At 38.9% G+C, this 21,745-nt stretch overlaps 1 non-coding gene across 1 annotated transcript; it reads left to right on the top strand.

The window, feature by feature from the left end:
* Nucleotides 1–735: 735 nt before the first annotated feature.
* LOC126003026 (U6 spliceosomal RNA) lies at nucleotides 736–842 on the top strand. The gene has a single exon (XR_007493571.1). It is a non-coding gene; the product is annotated as a U6 spliceosomal RNA (small nuclear RNA).
* The last annotated feature ends 20,903 nt before the right edge of the window (nucleotides 843–21,745 follow it).

Genomic DNA, 21,745 nt, shown 5'->3' on the forward strand with positions numbered 1-21,745 from the left:
CTCCAACCCTTGGGGATAGAGAGATAATGCAGGAGTTTTTTCTACTATACATCCACTGATATGATTTCATTCCCATAGGGTTTTTTTAAATCAAACAATGTAATATAAAATGGAGAGGCTATAGAGAGAGAGAGATAGAGTCATAGCACTTGCCTTGCACGTAACCCACTCCAACTCCAGTACAATATATGAGTACTGTCAGGAGCAGTTACCCAAAGACAAAAATTAAAAATAAAATAGGAACTGACAAGATAGTATAATGAGTGGGTAGTCACTGCCTTGCATATGACTGACCTGGGTTCAATTCCTAACATCCCATATGGCCTCTGACTACCACCAGGAGTGATTCCTCAAGTGTAGTCAGTAGTAATCAACCTCTAGGCATCACTAGGTGGGGCCCAAAAGCCCTGCCCCCAAAGAATTATACAATCTATTGCCTTTTTTATTTTACATTTTTTTGCATAAAATAATGCTATTGTGAGTCACCTGTGCTGTTTTTTTTTTTCGCTACCACTTTGGTATAAGGTACTCCAGAGTCTATCTAGATTCCACTGAGAGTCAATATGTGATTTCCAGTCATAACGCTTACAACTATGAGTGAAGATACTGTAAACTTGTGTTCATAGCTTTATGTAAGCATATATTCTCATTTATGAATAAATACCTAGGTTGTACAGGAAATAATCTGGGTTGTACAGGAAATTTGTATTTAGCTTTATAGAAAATTGCTAAAGCGTGCTCGCTTCAGCAGCACATATACTAAAATTGGAACGATACAGAGAAGATTAGCATGGCCCCTGCGCAAGGATGACACACAAATTCGTGAAGCGTTCCATATTTTTTTTTAAAAAAAGAAAATTGCCGATTTTCAGGGAGGGACTACAGAGCATGAAAACCGGCAAAGCTTTGCAAAAGCCGGCTCCCTGTGTGTGACACCAGGCGGGGAAAATCGGCGAAAGTACACCAGCCCAGTGGGGCCCAACTGTGAAAAACTGTGAGTGTGACCTGTCTAAGTCTGTCTACTGTCCTCTTGCATGAAACTCTTGCGAGTGGGGCAAAAAGAGGCTCCAGCGGAGCACGGCTGCTCCGCTTCGCGACGCGGCCGTGCACTCTTTCTAAGGAAAGAACTCCATTGCAACAAGAAGGAAAAATCACACTAAGAACGTCGCTATATCACAGAAGCAAACATTTCTCTCCGGACTGTCTTCTCTGTTGCATGCTCGGGCCTAAGATTTGACCCAGTGTGAGGCTTCATCCACGGAGGACTCCCCTCCCTTAGAGGCAAGTCAGCCCATCCAGAAAGGGAGGAACCAGAGGATTGTGCTGCCTGCATCATATAGACAATGAATACCACCACAACACATAGAAAAACCCACAATACAAGTGTGACAATGGGGAAACAACGCAGGCCAGCATCAGACATAGAGAATGAAGATGACAATTCTGATGACCAGATCATGACCAACCAACTAATCAACCTCTCAGATAAGGACTTTAGACTAGCAATATGGAAGATGCTCAACGGACTCCAAGAAATCATGGATCGAGTTGAACAGAACACTAATAAGAACCAAGAAAATATGAAGACAGAAATCACAAAACTCCAAACTGAAATAACATGTCAACTAACAGGACTGAAAAAGTCAGTAAACGAAGTGAATGACAAAATGGATAAGCTCTGGGAGAGGGTATCAGAAGCTGAGAATAGACTTGGTGCTGTGGAAGATGAGATACATAACAATTCCATACAGCAGGAGAGATTGAACAAAAAACTTGAAGCAAATGAGCAGACAATGGAAAAATTAGTCAAAGAATGGGAACAGATGAAAATAGAAGTCTATGATAAGATCAACAGAAACAACTTAAAATCATTGGAGTCCCAGAGACCCAGGAAGAAAATTTCCAGGAAGAATCAACGGTCAAGAACATCATTAAAGAGAAACTTCCAGAGCTAAAGAATATATGTGATCAAATCCTGCATGCCCGAAGAGTACCAACCAAAAGAGAACCCAGAAAAACCACCCCAAGACACATCCTAGTCACAATGACAAACCCCACAGATAGAGACAGAATTCTGAAAACAGCAAGATCAAAAGGGGAAATCATGTTCAAGCAAGCTTCCCTGAGATTTACAGCAGACCTGTCACCAGAAACACTCAATGCCAGAAAGCAGTGGTGGGATATTGTGACAAGACTGAATGAAATGAATGCTTCACCCAGAATACTATACCCAGCAAAACTCACTTTCCGGTTTGACGGAAGAATACATGCTTCACAGACAAAAAAAACAGCTCAGAAACTTCACAGACACAAAACCAGTCTTAAGAGAAAAACTGAAAGACCTAATCTAAGACAAGACTACCCAAAAGACACACCAAATTTTGAAATAAAGATGGCGTTAAATCCCAGGACAATTCTTTCTCTCAACGTCAATGGACTAAATGCACCAGTCAAGAGACACAGAGTGGCTAAATGGATCAAAAAACTCAATCCAACCTTCTGCTGCCTACAAGAAACGCACCTGAATAGTCAGAACAAACATAGACTCAAAATAAAAGGCTGGAGAAAAATTATCCAAGCAAACAACACCCATAAAAAAGCTGGAGTGGCCATACTAATATCAGATAATGCAAACTTTATACTCAGGAAGGTTGTAAGGGACAAAGATGGACATTTTATATTAATCAAGGGGTACATAGAGCAGGAAGAATTCACTCTCCTAAACATATATGCACCGAATGAGGGGCCAGCAAAATATTTAATACAACTGTTGACAAATCTGAAAAATAATATCAACAACAACACAATAATTGTGGGGGACCTTAACACGGCTTTGTCAACACTGGATAGGTCAACCAGACTGAAACCCAACAAGAATATACTAGACCTGAGGAGAGAAATGGAAGAAAGAGGCCTAGTGGATATATATAGGACACTCCATCCCCAGAAACCTGGATACACATTCTTCTTCAATGTACATGGGACATTCTCCAGGATAGACTACATGCTGGCACATAAAACATACCTCCATAAGACCAAGAGGATAGAAATTTTGCAGACTACCTTCGCTGACCACAAGGCTCTGAAATTATTTGTGAACTCCAAAGGGACTCAGAAGAAACATTTTAACACCTGGAAGTTAAACAGCCTCATGCTCAATAACCAGTGGGTCCGAGATGAAATCAAGGAGGAAATCAAAAGGTTCCTGGAAACAAATGACAATAAAGACACAAACTATCAGAACTTATGGGACACAGCAAAAGCAGTACTGAGAGGAAAATTTATAGCTTTGCAAGCACACATCAGGAAGGAAGAAGGAGCTTACCTGAGTGGCTTAATGACACAGCTAATAGAACTAGAAAATGCTCAACAAAAGGACCCAAGAATAGGAAGACAGAAGGAAATAACAAAGCTGAGAGCAGAAATCAACGAAGTGGAAACTCAAAAAACAATCCAAAAGATCAACGAAAGCAGAAGTTGGTTCTTTGAAAAAATAAACAAGATTGATAGACCACTGGCAAACCTAACAAAGAAAGAGAGAGAGAGAAACTTGATAACTCGTATCAGGAATGAAAACGGAGAGATCAGTACTGATATGACAGAGATTCAAAGGGTAATCAGAAACTACTTTGAAAAACTCTACGCCACTAAAAATGAGAACCTGGAAGAAATGGATAAATTCTTGGACTCTTATAATCTTCCACGGTTGAAGAAAGAGGATGTAGCATATCTAAACACCCCCATCACCATTGATGAAATTAAAACAGTAATCAAATGTCTGCCGAAAAACAAAAGCCCAGGTCCAGATGGATTCACTAATGAATTCTATCAAACTTTCCAAGAGGAACTACTGCCAATCTTGGCAAGACTCTTTCATGAAATTGAACAAACAGAAACACTTCCAAATAGCTTTTATGAAGCCAACATCACCTTGATACCTAAACCAGACAGAGACGCTACCAAAAAAGACGCTACCAATATCACTGATGAATGCAGATGCAAAGATCCTCAACAAAATCCTGGCAAATAGGATTCAATACCTCGTTAAAAAGATCATCCACTACGATCAAGTAGGTTTCATCCCAGGAATGCAAGGCTGGTTTAACATCCGTAAATCTATCAACATAATACACAACATCAACAACAAGAAAAATAAAAACCACATGATCATATCAATAGATGCAGAGAAAGCATTTGATAAGGTCCAACACCCATTCTTGATCAAAACTCTCAGCAAGGTTGGAATGGAGGGAACCTTTCTCAATCTAGTGAAGGCCATCTACCACAAGCCAGTGGCAAATATTATCCTCAATGGAGAGAAAAACTGAAAGCCTTCCCTCTAAATTCTGGCACAAGACAAGGCTGTCCTCTCTCACCACTCCTATTCAACATAGCACTGGAAGTACTTGCTATAGCGATTAGGCAAGAGAAGGATATCAAGGGAATCCAGATAGGAAAGGAAGAAGTCAAGCTCTCACTGTTTGCAGATGACATGATACTCTACTTAGAAAACCCTAAAGACTCTATCAAAAAGCTTCTAGAAACAATAGACTCATATAGCAAGGTGGCAGGCTACAAAATTAACACACAAAAATCAATGGCCTTTCTATACATCAATAGTAATCAGGATGAAATGGACATTAAGAAAACAACCCTTGGGGCCGGGTGGTGGCGCTGGAGGTCAGGTGCCTGCCTTGCCTGCGCTAACCTAGGACGGACCTCGGTTCGATCCCCTGGCGTCCCATATGGTCCCCCAAGCCAGGAGCGACTTCTGAGCGCATAGCCAGGAGTAACCCCTGAGCGTCACCGGGTGTGGCCCAAAAAACAAAAAAAAAAAAAAAAAAAAAAAAAAAGAAAACAACCCCATTCACAATAGTGCCACACAAACTCAAATATCTTGGAATCAACTTGACTAAATATGTGAAGGACCTATACAAAGAAAACTATAAAACTCTGCTCCAAGAAATAAGAGAGGACACACGGAAATGGAAACGCATACCCTGCTCATGGATTGGCAGGATTAACATCATCAAAATGGCAATACTCCCCAAGGCATTATACAGATTTAATGCCATCCCTCTAAAGATATCCATGACATTCTTCAAAGAAGTATATCAGACACTTTTGAAATTCATTTGGAACAATAAACACCTTCGAATAGCTAAAGCAATCATTGGGAAAAAGAATATGGGAGGAATTACTTTCCCCAACTTTAAACTGTACTACAAAGCAACAGTTATCATAACAGCATGGTATTGGAATAAGGATAGGTCCTCAGATCAGTGGAATAGGCTTGAATACTCAGAAAATGTTCCCCAGACATACAACCACCTAATTTTTGATAAAGGAGCAGGAAATCCTAAATGGAGCAGGGAAAGCCTCTTCAACAAGTGGTGTTGGCACAATTGGATAGCCCCTTGCAAAAAATTGAACTTAGACCCCCAGCTAACATCATGTACGAAGGTAAAATCCAAATGGATTAAAGACCTCGATATCAGCCCCCAAACCATAAGATATATAGAACAGCACATAGGCAAAACACTCCAGGACATTACAGGCATCTTCAAGGAAGAAACTGCACTCTCCAAGCAAGTGAAAGCAGAGATTAACAGATGGGAATATATTAAGCTGAGAAGCTTCTGCACCTCAAAGGAAATAGTGCCCAGGATACAAGAGCCACCCACTGAGTGGGAGAAACTATTCACCCAATACCCATCAGATAAGGGGCTAATCTCCAAAATATACAAGGCACTGACAGAACTTTACAAGAAAAAAACATCTAACCCCATCAAAAAATGGGGAGAAGAAATGGACAGACACTTTGACAAAGAAGAAATACACATGGCCAAAAGACACATGAAAAAATGTTCCACATCACTAATCATCAGGGAGATGCAAATCAAAACAACGATGAGATACCACCTCACACCCCAGAGAATGGCACACATCACAAAGAATGAGAATAAACAGTGTTGGCATGGATGTGGAGAGAAAGGAACTCTTATCCACTGCTGGTGGGAATGCCGTCTAGTTCAACCTTTATGGAAAGCGATATGGAGATTCCTCCAAAAACTGGAAATCGAGCTCCCATACGATCCAGCTATACCACTCCTAGGAATATACCCTAGGAACACAAAAATACAATACAAAAACCCCTTCCTTACACCTATATTCATTTCAGCACTATTTACCATAGCAAGACTCTGGAAGCAACCAAGATGCCCTTCAACAGACGAATGGCTAAAGGAACTGTGGTACATATACACAATGGAATATTATGCAGCTGTCAGGAGAGATGAAGTCATGAAATTTTCCTATACATGGATGTACACGGAATCTATTATGCTGAGTGAAAGAAGTCAGAGAGAGAGAAAAACGCAGAATGGTCTCACTCATCTATGGGTTTTAAGAAAAATGAAAGACACCCTTGTAATAATAATTTTCAGACACAAAAGAGAAAAGAGCTGGAAGTTCCAGCTCACCTCAGGAAGCTCACACAAAGAGTGATGAGTTTAGTTAGGGAAATAACTACATTTTGAACTGTCTTAATAATGAGAATGTATGAGGAAAATGGAGACCCTGTCTAGAGTACAAGCGGGGGTCGGGTGGGGCGAAGGGAGACTTGGGACATTGGTGATGGGAATGTTGCACTGGTGATGGGTGGTGTTCTTTACATGACTGAAACCCAAACACAATCATGTATGTAATTAAGGTGTTTAAATAAATTAAAAAAAATTAAAAATAAAAAACTAATAAAAGTTAACTTGGAAGAAATAAAAAAAAGAAAATTGCCAAAGCATTTTCTTTAGATGCTAGACTACCTTGTTCTATGCTCACTAACAATATAGGAAGACTTCCAGGGAATACATCTGCACTAGCCCTCACTGAGGCCTATGCCTGTTTGTTTATATTCAAAGAGATGTGTGATGATAGCTGACATGATTTTAGGGTATGCTTCCCTACTGATGAATTATTTTGAGGGCTTGTTATTATCTTATTTGCCATCCATTTCTCCTTGATGAAGTATTTCTTCAAATCTTTTGCCTATTTTCAATTAAAGTTGTTTGTTTTCTTATTATTGAGTTCTGAAAGTTCTTTATGTATTCTGGATACCAGTCTGTTAGCAGATAGGTATTCCATGCATATATTTGCACAGTGGGATGTTGTTTCTCTTTTCATGTTCACAACTACTTTGTATGTAATGGAAATTTTTAATGTTGCTGGCTTCCAATTAACCAATGGTTTTTTTTTTAATTCACACTTTTTTGTCCATCATCAAAAATTTTTGGACTAATTTAGTATCTCAAAGATTTCTCTAATATATTTTTTCTAGGGTTTCTATTAATTTTGTTCTTTTTTATGAAGATATGTTACCTAGTTAAGTTAATATTTATATATGATCTGAGATATGATTTGAGGGTGGTTTGTGGATTTGGGAGGACATCTATCTAAATTTTCCAGGATCACTTGTTGAAAATTCTTTCTTCGTATTTTGGCACTTATGTCACAAATCAAAGAACCCTTACTATATATGTGGGTTATTCTGTTCTGATCATCTCTCTGATTATGTTTATCTGATCGTCTCTCTGATGATGATTCCTAACTCTAAGCTCCTGAAGTCCTTGGAATGTTTTAGGACACACAAGAGTCTTTTGTACTAACAAGGTGACTCTGGTGAACTCTTGAAAGACTAAGAAAGAGTGAGAAGCTTGGAATTTTCAGTTCTTTGCACCTCCTCCCAGCTTTTATTCTCCAGAGAGGAGAGAGGGATTAAAAATGGAGTTAATGCAGATAAATTGATCAAGAAGTTATAGTATAGATACACAGTGAAATTCTATGCTGATCAAAGAACAAAATTATTCAATTTTCCACAACATGGGTGGAATTAGAGAATATGGTACTGAATGAAGTCTGTGAGAACAAATGAACTGGACACAAAATGACCTCACTTCGTATGTGGGATTTAAATATACATATCAAGGTAGCAACAAATGATCAAAGGCAAAACAGTAATAGAACTGATTTACAAAACTGAGTTAGCTGTGCTAGAGAGATAGTACAGCAGGTTAGATATCTTATTTGGGAATTTTTTTTTCTTTGTTGTACAGTATTGTGCTCAATAATGCTTGGAGAATCATGTGGAGGTAAGGATTGAATTCAGGGTTTTGTGAGAGCAAGATATGCTCCCTTGATCACTGAGTTATTCCTCAGCCCTGATTTTCTCTTTTAAAATTGTTTTGGCTAGGTCAGAAAAATAGCATAGGGATAAGGTACTTTACTCACAAGCAACAGCCCTGGTTCAAATTCTGCCCACCACATTTGGTTCCCATGCACACCATCTGGACTGGTCCCTGAACATTGCTGGGTATTACCCCAAACAAAAAATTGTTTTGATTGTTTATTTTTGGTTGCTCAGTATACATTTTAAGATAATGTATTTTATGAAAAATGTATTATTTGTAAGAACATACTGTTTAGGAATAGGAATCATGTGATCAGTTTTATTTTTTTATTATTATATTTTAAGTTTATTATTCTTTTATTATTTAAACTTTATGGTTATCAACTAAATCAGAGGAGTGCATTGTAATCAATGTTTTATTTCTTCTCTTTATTTTCTAGAAATCTGTTTCTGTCAAGTGAAAGTCAATTTTAACCAGAAGTGTTTTCAAATTGATATTACCATACAGTCTTTCCTAGAGAAGAGCTCATATTTAGGGAACCATGTGGTGCCTGGGATTGAACTAAAGGTTTTCACATGCAAATCAATCACTTGTTATGCTCCATCTTAAAAAAGATAATTTGTAAAGTTATATAAATTAAGTTTATATAAAATAAGTCATTTTCACAAATAAAATAAATCCTGTTTAATTTTGAATCTTCATCATTGCTGACTTGGAAATAAAATTAGCTCAGTGATGCCCACACGAGCAGAACAAATGTTGAAAGGACAAATGTTATTCTCAGTGACCATTTTATTAGTTTCAATCCTGTGCTTTCTTTGATGTCCAACAACAGAGCTAATTAATGTTCTGTACTGTGTCTTCTCACACACAAGGTTTGAAATGGGTGCATCATTAAAAATATGGTACTTGTGTGTCAACTTTTTCCTGTGTTTTTCCCCCCTGAAGTAAACAGCCTCTTAGGTTGTGTTCCAACGCCTACTGAACTGACTTTATGTAGTGATGTAAACATAAGCAAAATAAAACACAGGTGATCCTGGCCTGAGGGACCTCCACCTGGATACCAAGGCCTCCGTGGATTGTAATTTTGAAAACTGGAAGGACATTAAAAGGAATTATATTTCTCCTCGTCCCTGCTTACCCTGTCAATTTTTTTTTAAATCTCATTTCTGTTTATCAGTGAGGGCCCTCTGCCTTCTTCAGTAGGAATTCTGGGACCCACCAATGAGGTGACACAGAAGTCAGCCACTTCTCTGCAGTGCCAGGCAAACTTGTTTCTTCCTCTGGCTATTTAAGGCCAGGTCATACCTACATGATCTAAATACATGAAAGGGATTTCCAACAGATGCTTTACCAAGCAGATAACTTACAAACAGTGCCCAGGCAAAGCCTAAACATTCCTTGTACAGGAGTTGGAAGCTGGGAGAAAAGAAAAGCTTATATTGCATCTATTTAACAGGACTCCTCAGCTGTGCTATAAGAAGATTTTAGAAGAATCTTTGTGAGTTTACCCTCATTGAATATCGTGGCTCTAGTAAGCCATGTTTTTAATATAAAATATTACATCCCTTAGGTGGATTGCAAAGAAAAACAGTTGGAGGGCCACGTTGTCAGTAGATTTTTTTAAACTGTGAACTGGGGTCTTCTGCTGATTTGCATGGGTAAATCAGCATGTCCTCTGTGTGTTAGATCAACAAAAATGGCAGAAGTGGTAGGGCTATACAAAAAAAAAAAAAAGTACTGATTATAAAGTTGAAACCATGCATCAGTCTTCAGTAAGGGAAAGAAAAGTGATGGTATATCATTCAGATGTTGTATGGCTTAGGAAATGCCCCAATTTTTTTTTTTTTTTTTTTTTTGGTTTTTGGGCCACACCCTGTGACGCTCAGGGGTTACTCCTGGCTATGCGCTCAGAAGTTGCTCCTGGCTTCTTGGGGGACCATATGGGACGCCGGGGGATCGAACTGCGGTCCGTCCTAGGCTAGCACAGGCAAGGCAGGCACCTTAGCTCCAGTGCCACCGCCCGGCCCCCCAATTATTTTTTAAGGACATGCACTGATTAAGTCAGGGTTACCTAGATAATCTCAGTTCAACTGATTAATGACTTTAATAAGATCTTAAAAATAATCCCTTCATAGCTGAGTATATAGATTTATGGTTGATTAAATAAATGAAGTCCTGTGTTTGTCTCTTACTTAGCCTACTGAGTTTGACATCTTAAAAATCTATTTGCATATCCTGTAATCCCTTCCTCATTTTTCTCCTTCCCTTTCCCCATATTCCATCCCCACCTTTCTTCCATCCTTCCTTCCTTTCAATCCTCCCATATTCAATCCTCCCTTCCTTCCTCCCAGAACCAAAAGATGATTGTGAGTTGAATTTCAAGCATTTCTGAAGTCACAGATGAGCTTTTGCAAAATCTGTTTCATTGGGAAAACTCATTAGAACTGTGCAGCATGTATCCTTTAAGTGGGGTGCTCCCTTAACTTTTTCTTCCATCTCTAGATGTGGGCACACCCTGAGACTCCAGCATTGGCTGCTTTTTTTTATTTGTTTGTTCTCCCCCTACCTCAAAATCATTACAGGCTGTACTGCCAAACCCAGCAGCATGGTAGACAAAGATTTTTGTAACTGGAGAATCAACCACCAAGCACTCAGAAGAATGACTTTAGTATGGAAATCTTTTCCCAGATCTGTGCACATGGATAGCCACAACAAACGGGCTGCAAACAATGCCAATTGTGCTGACTTCACCCACAGATGCAGCCGCTTTTCAGATTCATTTGAACAAAGGGATGAATCGAACTTTTTGTTGGCAAACAATCCCATATTGTTTCCCCAAAAGGGACAACATTCCCTGAGCTCTGTGAGGCACTGAATACTTGGATACAAAGCCCTGTGGGACCATCAGTGGATAATTATCACCTACCCCAAGATCCTGACTTGCTTGCCACTCAGTATGAACATTATAAAAGCAGGGTGACATTAAAATGTCGTTTCATCTGGGAAAGGTTTTTCTATATACAAAACATTTTCAGAAGTCTACCTGGAGTATGTGTGGATTGTTGGATATATTGCTCAGTCCAATAACACAAACTTGGAGCACATTTGCCCACCTATCCCAGTATTTAGTTGGTATAATTATATATTTGTGTGATTACAGTCTGGTAATTACCATGAGGTAATAATGGGCTCAAACATCTTGAGTGCTTGAGCTGAAAATGCCCACATCATTTATTGGCCACACAACTTTGAAACTGATCAGTGGGGAAAAACTCTGTGATATAATAGTATCAGCTCTCAGCATCTAAGATCTCAATGATTTCTGGGTTCTCTGCCTCTGTGAAGCTTTATTTAATGGGGGAAAAACAAGGCTAGTTTCTCCTAGTCCTGGGCCGAAGAAGTGCTCAGAATTTTTCTGTTTTTGCTTCTTGTGATCTTAGAGATGATTGGTTGGCTTTCCAATAGAGAGCCAAATGGTAATCTCTTAGGATTATTTGTGATAGCATACATTTAGTCAGAGACAACATGGTACATGAACAAATGGGTCCAGCTCCAGTAAAACTCTGGACACTTCACGTTTATGAACACTGAAGTAGTTTGAGTACTGTTAGTTTAAACATGTTAGTTTTACACATGATGATAATAATATTTTGATTTAGGAATGTAGAAACCATTTTTTTTGGCATGGTGGCCATACCAAATATGTTAGTAGGCCTGTATTTTGACTATGAGATGTTCAACAACTTAGAGCATCTCAGGATGCCACATAGAATGTGGGAAGGTAGTGAGGGCAATATGGAAAGTATTTCTGCAAGGAAAATCTCACAATTAGTCAGAGCCTTTAGACCTGGTCTCTAGTATCGCAGCCTTACTTTTCTGTTTTCTGTAGTCTTCTTTATTTCTCAATAGCCTTATGTTAGGAGGAATTAATGATTCTAACAACATGAATGCAAAGCTTTTAGAATTGTCATACTTTTAGGCTTTGAGAATTGTCATAGTTTTAACGAGCTAAGGTTATTACATAGATTTTAAAACAAAGTGTCTGCCACAGAGTCAGGATGGGATGGAGGAGGAGGAGGGAAACTGAGTACATGTTTGCTAGAAGTGTATACTGGTGAGGGATGGGTGCTAGAACAATGTAGGATTGAAACTCAAGTATCAACAAAATTTATAACAATATCTTATGGTGCTATTATTAAAAACAACAAACAAACAAATAGTCTCTGAATGTCAATCAAATGACTGATGAGACTAAGAAATTCTATTTTTGCTAAACTGATGCAAGACCCAGAAAAGCCCATTTAAAAAATTAGTTTTTTACATTTTTTGCACTAGTCTCTGCATAGAATAAAACATGTGTTAGGTGTCTTAATTCCTGCTGTGATTTACTACTCTGATGGAATTTTAAATTTAAGCATTCAGTTATATGTCAGACATAGTTGCATGTAGAAAATAAAATATATTCTTTGGATAACACTTTATATGAGGATTTAACCACTAAGCGTGTTTTTGTTTTCTTTAGTCTGGATAATTTTTAAAGTGCTTTTAATTTTACTATTTATGCTCAAAGGATTTCAGGCCCCATGATTTAAATAAAAGATTAATGTAAAAGAATGAGCATCTGTGAAAGTAGATCAAAAAGGGCCCAATTTTTCTTTGTATGCACTAACTCTTTCTGTTCAAAGGAGCTGAGATATTTTGTACCTTGGTCATCTTCTAACAGAGAAAAGTATAGGGCCAGCGCAAGTTCCTCTGGGAGTTTCTTTGTCAGAGAAAACTGTCAATATTGTGATTCTCTGTAGGTATTGATGGTTGGACAGAACTTTGAAGTAGTTTATAGTAATTATATTGCTAATCATACTATCATTCTGTCTTCAAAAGGTATGTGGCCTCTGAAAATGCTCAAAAGCTTTATCAGCCACATGTGAAATTAGGGCAAGTAAACAAGGACTACTCATTCCTCAACTCCTGGGTCAGGGAACAGTCTGTCTATAAGCTGCCTAAGCTGTTCATGGTCATTCTGTACACAGGGAAAGCAGCTGTTCTGAGCTCCACTTGCTCACAGGGAGGTGTAGGAAGCCTTGAGTGCAGACAATTTACCCCAGCTCAGAGGGAGAGAGTGTCAATAGGGTTTAGGATTTCATAACAGTGACTAAGAATTTACTACTTCTTCAATTTCATCTGCAGATGGACATGATTTCTCCTGCTACTTGATGGGAAAGGGATTTGCAGTTCTTGGCTTAAACCCCTTTTATTTCTCACCACCTGCTATACCTACCTGCAAGAGTTAGTCACTGTGTTGACATTTGTTCCATATCTACCCAAACACATGCTCCCATTATGTGTTCGTACACATATACATACTTATATGCTCACACTTAGCTCTTTGGCACACATCTGTGAAGACATGCAGACCACACGAAGTTATTCATGTATACATGTGCAAGCATTCGTGTATCCAGTCATATGAACACACACAGTATACAGTGTTATAAAATGCAAACAAATTCGCTCACATATGCGGATTACATATTGAGTGTACAATTACACAAGGTATGCATGCATGCTAATTACTATGCATATTCACATAGCACATGCACCTATATGAATATGCACACATGTGTGAGTGTATACTCATGCACTTGAATATGTAAGCACACAAAATTTCATAATTTTTATGCAATACCAAAGACCAAGCATAGTGTTTATAGAAAACCCACACAAAGTGCAACATTGTCAAAGATTTGAAAGTGACAGAAGAGACGACCTTTATGTCTAGGGAGAATTCATGTAAATCTCAGAAGCTTTCACACGTGTTGCTCTCATTTTCTGGCCAAATGAATCCTAATAAAGGTCATTTTCATTTGCTTTCTTATTCCACTTCCCATCAAAAGGCAAATGATTGGTTTTATGTATAATACAAAAGAATTCATTAATAGCATCAAATATCCATTACTCCCTACCAGACATGAGCTTGCATTATGGGACAATGAGAACAAAATGATGGGCCACTAACTAAATGTGTTACTAATGAGTTGCAAAAACCTGGTCAAGTCACTGGCCGTCACTAGTATTGGACTGAATATTTATTGTTGGCTTTTTTGGGGGAAATCTAAGAATTTAAAAGAATTGGTAGTTGAATGAAGAATAACTTTGGTGTTACTAGCAGAAATGACTCCAGAAAGGAGTGATAAATGGCACAATATTTACTTGGACATAGGAAAGAGGAGTGCTTTTTTTTTTTTTTTTTTTTTTTTGTGGTTTTTGGGTCATACCCGGCAGTGCTCAGGGGTTACTCCTGGCTCCATGCTCAGAAATTGCTCCTGGCAGGCACGGGGGACCATATGGGATGCCGGGATTCGAACTGATGATCTTCTGCATGAAAGGCAAACGCCTTACCTCCATGCTATCTCCGGCCCCAAAGCAGTACATTTTTAGGAATGGTAATTATAAGTAGAGAACAAACTTCAAAATGAGTATATTTTCTTCCTTTATTATAACAAGTTCTACCCAGACAGGTAGGTAGTAAATAGAAGGAAGAGTAGAAAGAATTTCTCCATGTTGCATGGCCATTGTTGTCTTCGCTTGTTTGGGGATCTAAATATTTCCCAGCAAGTGTCTGAGTAGTTAGCATGTAAAGCCCTGGTAAGTCTGCTTCAGTTCTCCCTGTTTGGGGAAGAACTTTGCATGAGGTCTAATATGCATGACATTTCATTCTGCCAGGGAGAGAGTTTCAGAGGGCAGTAGGTGCTCACTCTTTTGGCAATATTCAAACTAGTAACAGGCCCATACATGAGAAGCTTTTGCAACAGAACCCCAGTCTTTCTAGAGTGACTTTTAAATCTATTAGGGTCTCTTTAATCTTAGGATTCCTCCGATAGAAGGTGATTAGTATAAAACTCCTTGAATCTTCAATACAAGACTGACTTTACAGATAACAGGAACTGAACTTATCTGAGAGGAATTCACCTTTCTATTTCACATTGCAGGTCCACTAACTCTTGGGAGCTGTTAACACTACGGAGGCTGGTGTGGGGGTTCAAGAAACATCAAGCTAGAATTTTCGCCAAGCTGGTTTTAGAGATCAGGCATCTGATACTTAAGGGGTTGATTTTTCCTTCTGTGTGTCCTTTGCTTTTCAGGAGGAACTAACGCATGCAACATCAATGTCATTATTCTTCACCTGATTGACTTTTAAAGGATCTTTGCAGTTTTGTGCACTGAAAACTCTCATTAGCCCCGTGAGTTCTTAAGAAGGCAATGTGTGACTCATATCATGTCCAGAAATAGTACTGAGGAAAATTGCTTTTATGTAATTTCCCCCTCAGATTGTCACACTGTGTGGACTTTCCATTCGTCAGAAACAGAAACATGTGGGAAAGATGGCCTCTTTGGGGGACCTGCAGAGCTCTTTCTCACGAACTCATGTCCACATCCCTCACCAACACCGCCCCCCACAGCTGTCAGGAGCCATAGGAGCCATCATGAAGTGAGGGAATCTGTGCCAGCATGGGGGGTGCGGAACCAAGGAGGGACCATCTGAGAGTCATCTTTGTCTTCAGTCTCAATAGATTGTAGTCAGAATGTGGAATGCAAGAGGTGACACTTCTTTCCTTGTTTGAATTACATCCAAAAATATTCCTAAAATATGTTTAAAATACATAACATAAAATCAATTATTTTAACCCTTTGTAGGAGGACTAGTGATGATATCTAGCACATTCCCATTGTGGATATGCAACTCATCATCATCATCCACTCCAGAACTTTTTCTCTGTGCAAACAGCTTTTCTGTTCCCATTCCATTACCTCTTCTTCACTCCCTCCTACACAGTCAACTGCTTTCTTGACTATGATGTTGACTATCTTACCTATCTGCCGTAAGTAGAATCATAGTATCTATCCTTTTGTGACTAGAATCTTTTTCTTTTTCTACTTTTCCTTTCTTTTATTTTCTGGTAGATGGAGAGACTTCCCAAGTAAATACTCGGACCCTGGGCCCCTCTAGTAACTCTTAGCCATGTAAGCCAACTGTTTAATATTCAAGTCTGAAGATGCAGTACTGCTCTGGTCTTACAGTTCTGGGTATTAGCTGGGACACCCTTGAGGAGCTCTGGGCCCTCCAGACCTGTATCCAGCGGTACTCACAAACCCTATGACATGCCAAAGATCAACCTCAGGGCTTCAGACGTGGTAAGCATGTGTTCTGCCCTTGAGCCATTTCCTCCATCCAAGTGATTGGTCTGTTTTATTTGACTAAATGTCTTCAAGTTTTATCCATCATAGGGCAGTATTGAATTTCATTTTTTTAATGACTATTTTTCCATTGTGTGTGTTTGCCACATTCAACATAACTTTTTGTCCCTTGATTGACATTTAAATTGATTAATCCTGGAAATACTGTAATGCTGTTAATAATTAACATGAATATATAAATATGCCCGAGTCTCTCCTATTCGCTCTCTGAGAGTATACCCAAGAAATAAATGGTCTAAAATGAATTATTAAAAATGAACAGAGTAAGTTCTGAGGCAAGTTGCTTACATAGTTTATAAGAGATCAATGGATCAGAAGAGAATATCAGAGGTATAATTCAGGTCTCTGAAACTGGATGGACTCATGTGGGAGTCACATTGGCAGAGTGGGTAAAGAAGAAGGACAGAGAGATGGCATGAGAAGACCTTTCATGCAGAAGAAATCCCGATCCCATATGAAGAGTGATGAAAGGAGTAACCCCTGACGAAGAAAAAAGAAGAAGAAGAAGAAGAAGAAGAAGAAGAAGAAGAAGAAAGAAGAAGAAGAAGAAGAAGAAGAAGAAAAAGAAGAAAAGAAGAAAAAGAAGAAGAAGAGGAGGAGGAGAGGAGGAAGAAGAAGAAGAAGAGAGAAGAGGAGGAGGAAGAAGAAGAAGAAGAAGAAGAAGAAGAAGAAGAAGCTGGGGCTGGAGAGATAGCATGGAGGTAGGGCATTTGCCTTGCATGCAGAAAGATGGTGGTTCGAATCCCAGCATCCCATATATTCCCTAAGCCTACTAGGAACTATTTCTGAGTGTGGAGCCAGGAGCAACCCCTGAGCACAGCCGGGTGTGATCCCCCCCCCCAAAAAAAAGGGAAGAAGCTCAAGTTATTGGCAAATTGCAAGTAACTCTTGATGTAGTCCTTGGTTAAATTGCAGTTCATATAGTGTTCTAGAAAGTTGAGATGGATAAGCCCCTCTAGGAGTCATAAGAATACAGTGCTGGCATTGTGCCTAATGATGGACAATTCTGTATCTTACCCAGCTCAGTTCTAGCTCTAGGAAGCCTATTATTCCATATAGGAAATTTTGGGGTTCCCTGGGCTTACAGTTACTTTGGGGTACCAGGATGGGCACATTTTCTGCAGCTTTCTGGATTCAGTTGAACTTGGGAGTCAAATTAGAATCTAGAAGTTAATTCTTGACTCCTGTGAGGTACCTAAATAATTATCTTTGTAAAGTCTTCTGGCTCTGTAATCATTTTGGAGGAGAGGGTAGATAAAATAGAAGTGATACTATAGATTTAGGATGATATGGTTGGTGGCCTGGAATGATCTGACTTCAAATTAGCCTTAAGAGAGGCTCAGCCAGTGCCCCCAAAGGACTTGCATTCTTATTCCATGATGCCTCTACTATTAGGCAGCACTGTAACACTCCAGATAAACTTGGACCAATGAGTATTTTACATATTTCGCATAAAAAATAATATTATGCAAATGTTGTCCTACTTTTTCCTAGAATCTTTGCCTCTAAGGACCTGTCTTCATTCTTGCATTATGAAGTAAAAAGGGATCCAAGAATGATGAGTCCTCTATTCATATCTACAATTCAAGTGATAAAGCTCTATTGCATGTTCTCAAGTTCTATAAGAATATACCTAAATCTTTGCTTTCTGACCTAAAGGAACCTCTCACAGTAAGAAAATGTTCATTTCAGGCTTTGATTTCCAGAGGATTTGCTAGTCAGTGGTGGAGGGTAGTGGAGGAGGGGGGTTGGCTCCAGCACGACTTGGAAGGTTTGCCATTGATTTGGAAAGGAAGGCAGCCAATGTTCTGAATAGAAAGAGGGAAAAGGGGACAGAGTTCTTGGCTGCACGCTAATGAGAATAAGATGAAGCTGCTTCCAGAAAATGTCCAGCCAACAGCACATGCACACACGTGCAGATGTGGTCTTTGGTCCCAGCTCAGTCAGATCTGGAAAAGAGAGAGAAAAGTGGGGATGACTTTGAGTATCAAGGCATCTCTCACCAGAGCAGGTTTTATTAAAGTCACTTTCTAAAATCAAGAACATTTCTTTTTAATGGTCTAGATGGTCTAGATTGCTAACATTTTGCTTAAGATTGTTTGCCAATAATATCAGTTTATACCTAGATGATCTTAGGTGTAAACAAAAAAGGACAACAATTTCTTTTAACGACTCACAAAGCAGTGGAAAGAATTCTACTTTACTGTAGTTTTGATTGCTCAAAGCTAGAGATAATATTTTACTATTAGACCACTTGTTTTTACATTTTATATTGGAGTGGGGATGGATGGGAGAAAGGTATATTAAATATCTTTTGTTAATGATCCACAGATTTTGTAAAGCTTACACTTTACAGTGTGTGGTCTCTCTATGCCCATGGCATATGTGGAACTGCTTTGTTTCATGATAAGAATATAACATAAATAATCACATTTGTCTAATTGCACATTTAAATTGCTTGTAGATGTGTTTAAAGGTAAAATAATATTTCACAAAATTTTTTACAATTTTAGAATTTTATTTAATAAAATAGCCATAAAATGATTTAAATAGCTTAAAATTTTTATTTTATCAAAGCACCATATTTTGCAAAGTTATTCATAGTTGAGTTTTAGACAATGTTCTTTCCAGCACTGATCCCAACACCAGTGTCAATTTCCCTCCACCAATGTTCCCTCCTCTACTTTCTTTTGTTGTATTCTCTTGCAGAACTGTTGGTTCCTAAATATTAAAAACTCCTGACCTGAATTCTTAAGTATCTTAACTATCTTTGGGTATGCTGTGGCACATCTGTGATTTAAAGATAAATTTGATTGATCTTGAGAGGCACTATGATGATGTTTTCTCTATTTATTCTCTTGAGAATAAAAGCAGGCATATAATCTGGTCTACTCTTATTCTCCAGTCTTAGCTGGGCCTAGGAAAACATAAAGAAGTAAGAAATAAAAGTCTTTAATTTTCTCACTTCTTCGATTTGCCTATTCATCACAGCCCCTGCAGGGGGCTCAGACAGCCCATGCTAAAGGCTAAGCCAGGGTCTCCTGAGATACTGTTTTCCTCCTCCCTTCTCCAAACAAACCCATACTCCTGCCCTTCTTGAAATGATTGAATGCAAAGGATAATCTGCAAAAAGAGAGGGATTTTGGGGACAGGTGAACTTTTCAGATCCTTCTTTGTAAGAGATATAAGGCTTTAATTAAAAAATTACAATTTTATACTCAAATTTAATAAAAATATAATTTTTAAAATAATTTTGTATATCTTTTGGAAGCAATGGGAAGATTTCATTATGAAATAACCTGCCTCCTACTTTAGCATCCTGTTCAAGGTCAATACAAGTTAACAAGCTAAAAGGTGTACTATAAAATCCAGCAGCTCACTTTTCCTTGTTTCATGGACTTCTTAAATCCCAGGGGATCTGAGACAGAGCAGCAATTAGGGCACATGCCTCTGACCAGGTTCCATACCCAGCATCATGTGGCCTATCAAGCATTAGTGGGGCAGTTCCCTCAGCACTGCCAGGTGAATCACTGGACAGACCCTCAGCTGTTTAGAAGTAACCCCCCTTAAAAATCCTTCAATCTCAGGCCATTTCAGAGGAGTGACGTTTCTGTAATTCAAAGACAATAACTTCCCTTCAGTTGTTAATGTGTTCTGAAGAACAGAAAGCTGGGTAATGCATGCCTTGCTGTCTCCCCAAACTCCCCAACAATCCCACACCCTTACTACTGTTTCTGTCTCTGATCATCCCTGAGTCAGGGCAGGCACTGAGGATTAAGTCCTGCTGAGGACAGAAAAACAGTTCTCAGAATACTCAGCCATCCCCTGCTGAGCAAGGCTGAATCCTGGAGATGAGTTAGCAAAAGAAAGGAAAATCATGTTGGAAGTGTTTGTGAAACAGAATATTTTGTGTAGGTTGAACCAAAGAGTATTTTATCTCATTTTGGTGTTTAAAATACTTGTGATTAGAATGGTCTGATGGAACACATCTGTGGGTATTCCCAGCAAGGTCACCATGGGTGTCTATACCCAGGAACTCTCTTCCAAAAGAGCACAGGCCATCATCTTCACTTCTTGTGTGTGTGTGTGTGTGTGTGTGTGTGTGTGTGTGTGTGTGTGTGCGTGCGTGTGTGCGTGCGTGCACAGAGGCCAATAATGTACTGATTTTCTTTACCAGTTTTCTTATTTTCTTAAGAATAACACAACTAACAGACGCCATAGGAACTTTTAGACTTATAGCACATGCTAGCCAAGCATGTGGGAAGAGGTTTTAACTCTTTAACAGTGGCCCATTGATAGCTAAAAATTTGGTGTTCAGCAATTATTGCTCTATGAGAACTCCAAGTACACCAGCACTGCAGTTTTGAAAACAATCGTCTCCTTTCTCTGGTTTCTCTTCTCACTTGGCTCCCTACTGAGACATGAGCCAGGCTCTCTGTTTCTGTTTAAGTAGAACAGCTGACATTTAAAGCTCAGCTGGAAGCACAGAGGTGGATTGAAGGCTCAGCCTTTCATTGCTTTCTTTTTTTCTCCCCAGCTGAAAATGTGATACGTGTTTGTTATATATTTGTTTAATCTTAATTCAGACTCTTCTATAAAAACCCTGGTGGGAGAAAGTAAGCAAAGCTTCTACATATGTGTTGAACTTGGAATAAGAAACTTTAAGCCTTGGGAAAACGGTAGCCAGTCAATTCCACCTCGCAACTAATCACAATATATATATTCAGACAGTAGCAGCAACAAATTATTTTCCACATTAAAATTCTGTTCACACGATCAGGCATGAAAGTGACCTTTGGAGTGTATGTTTCCCCCAAATTTTCTCTAGACTGATCTTAATTTTATTTGAGGGAAACCCTAGTGGCCCACATGAAGTAAACCAGATGTCTCCCACTTAGAGTCAATGCACCTGACAGCCAGACCTTGAGCAGGTTTGCTGGTGGCCAGCTGTCTTCTTGCAGATTCAGCATCAGTGAATATTTTAACTGCAGAGAACAAACAAAAGGTTCCATTTATGGGGTACTATGTACCAGACACTTAGGTTTTTGCTTGAGGTTCAGGGGTTAGTTTATGATGAACATGATCTGAGGGGCTAGATCTTCTGCCCAACTCACTGCTTTAATGATTGGAAAAAACTCAGGGATCAGAGAAGGTAAATTAACATTTTTGAAGTTATAGAGACATAAATTAGAAGGCACCGAAAACATGATTATTATGTTATATATTTCTGAAACTCACATACGTGGACTTGCTTTACAATTTTGCTTTGTACAAAAAATGCCCTTAAAACTATACCTGGATCT

This window comes from Suncus etruscus, chromosome 2 (genome assembly GCF_024139225.1).
Source record: "Suncus etruscus isolate mSunEtr1 chromosome 2, mSunEtr1.pri.cur, whole genome shotgun sequence".
Classification (NCBI taxonomy): domain Eukaryota; kingdom Metazoa; phylum Chordata; class Mammalia; order Eulipotyphla; family Soricidae; genus Suncus; species Suncus etruscus.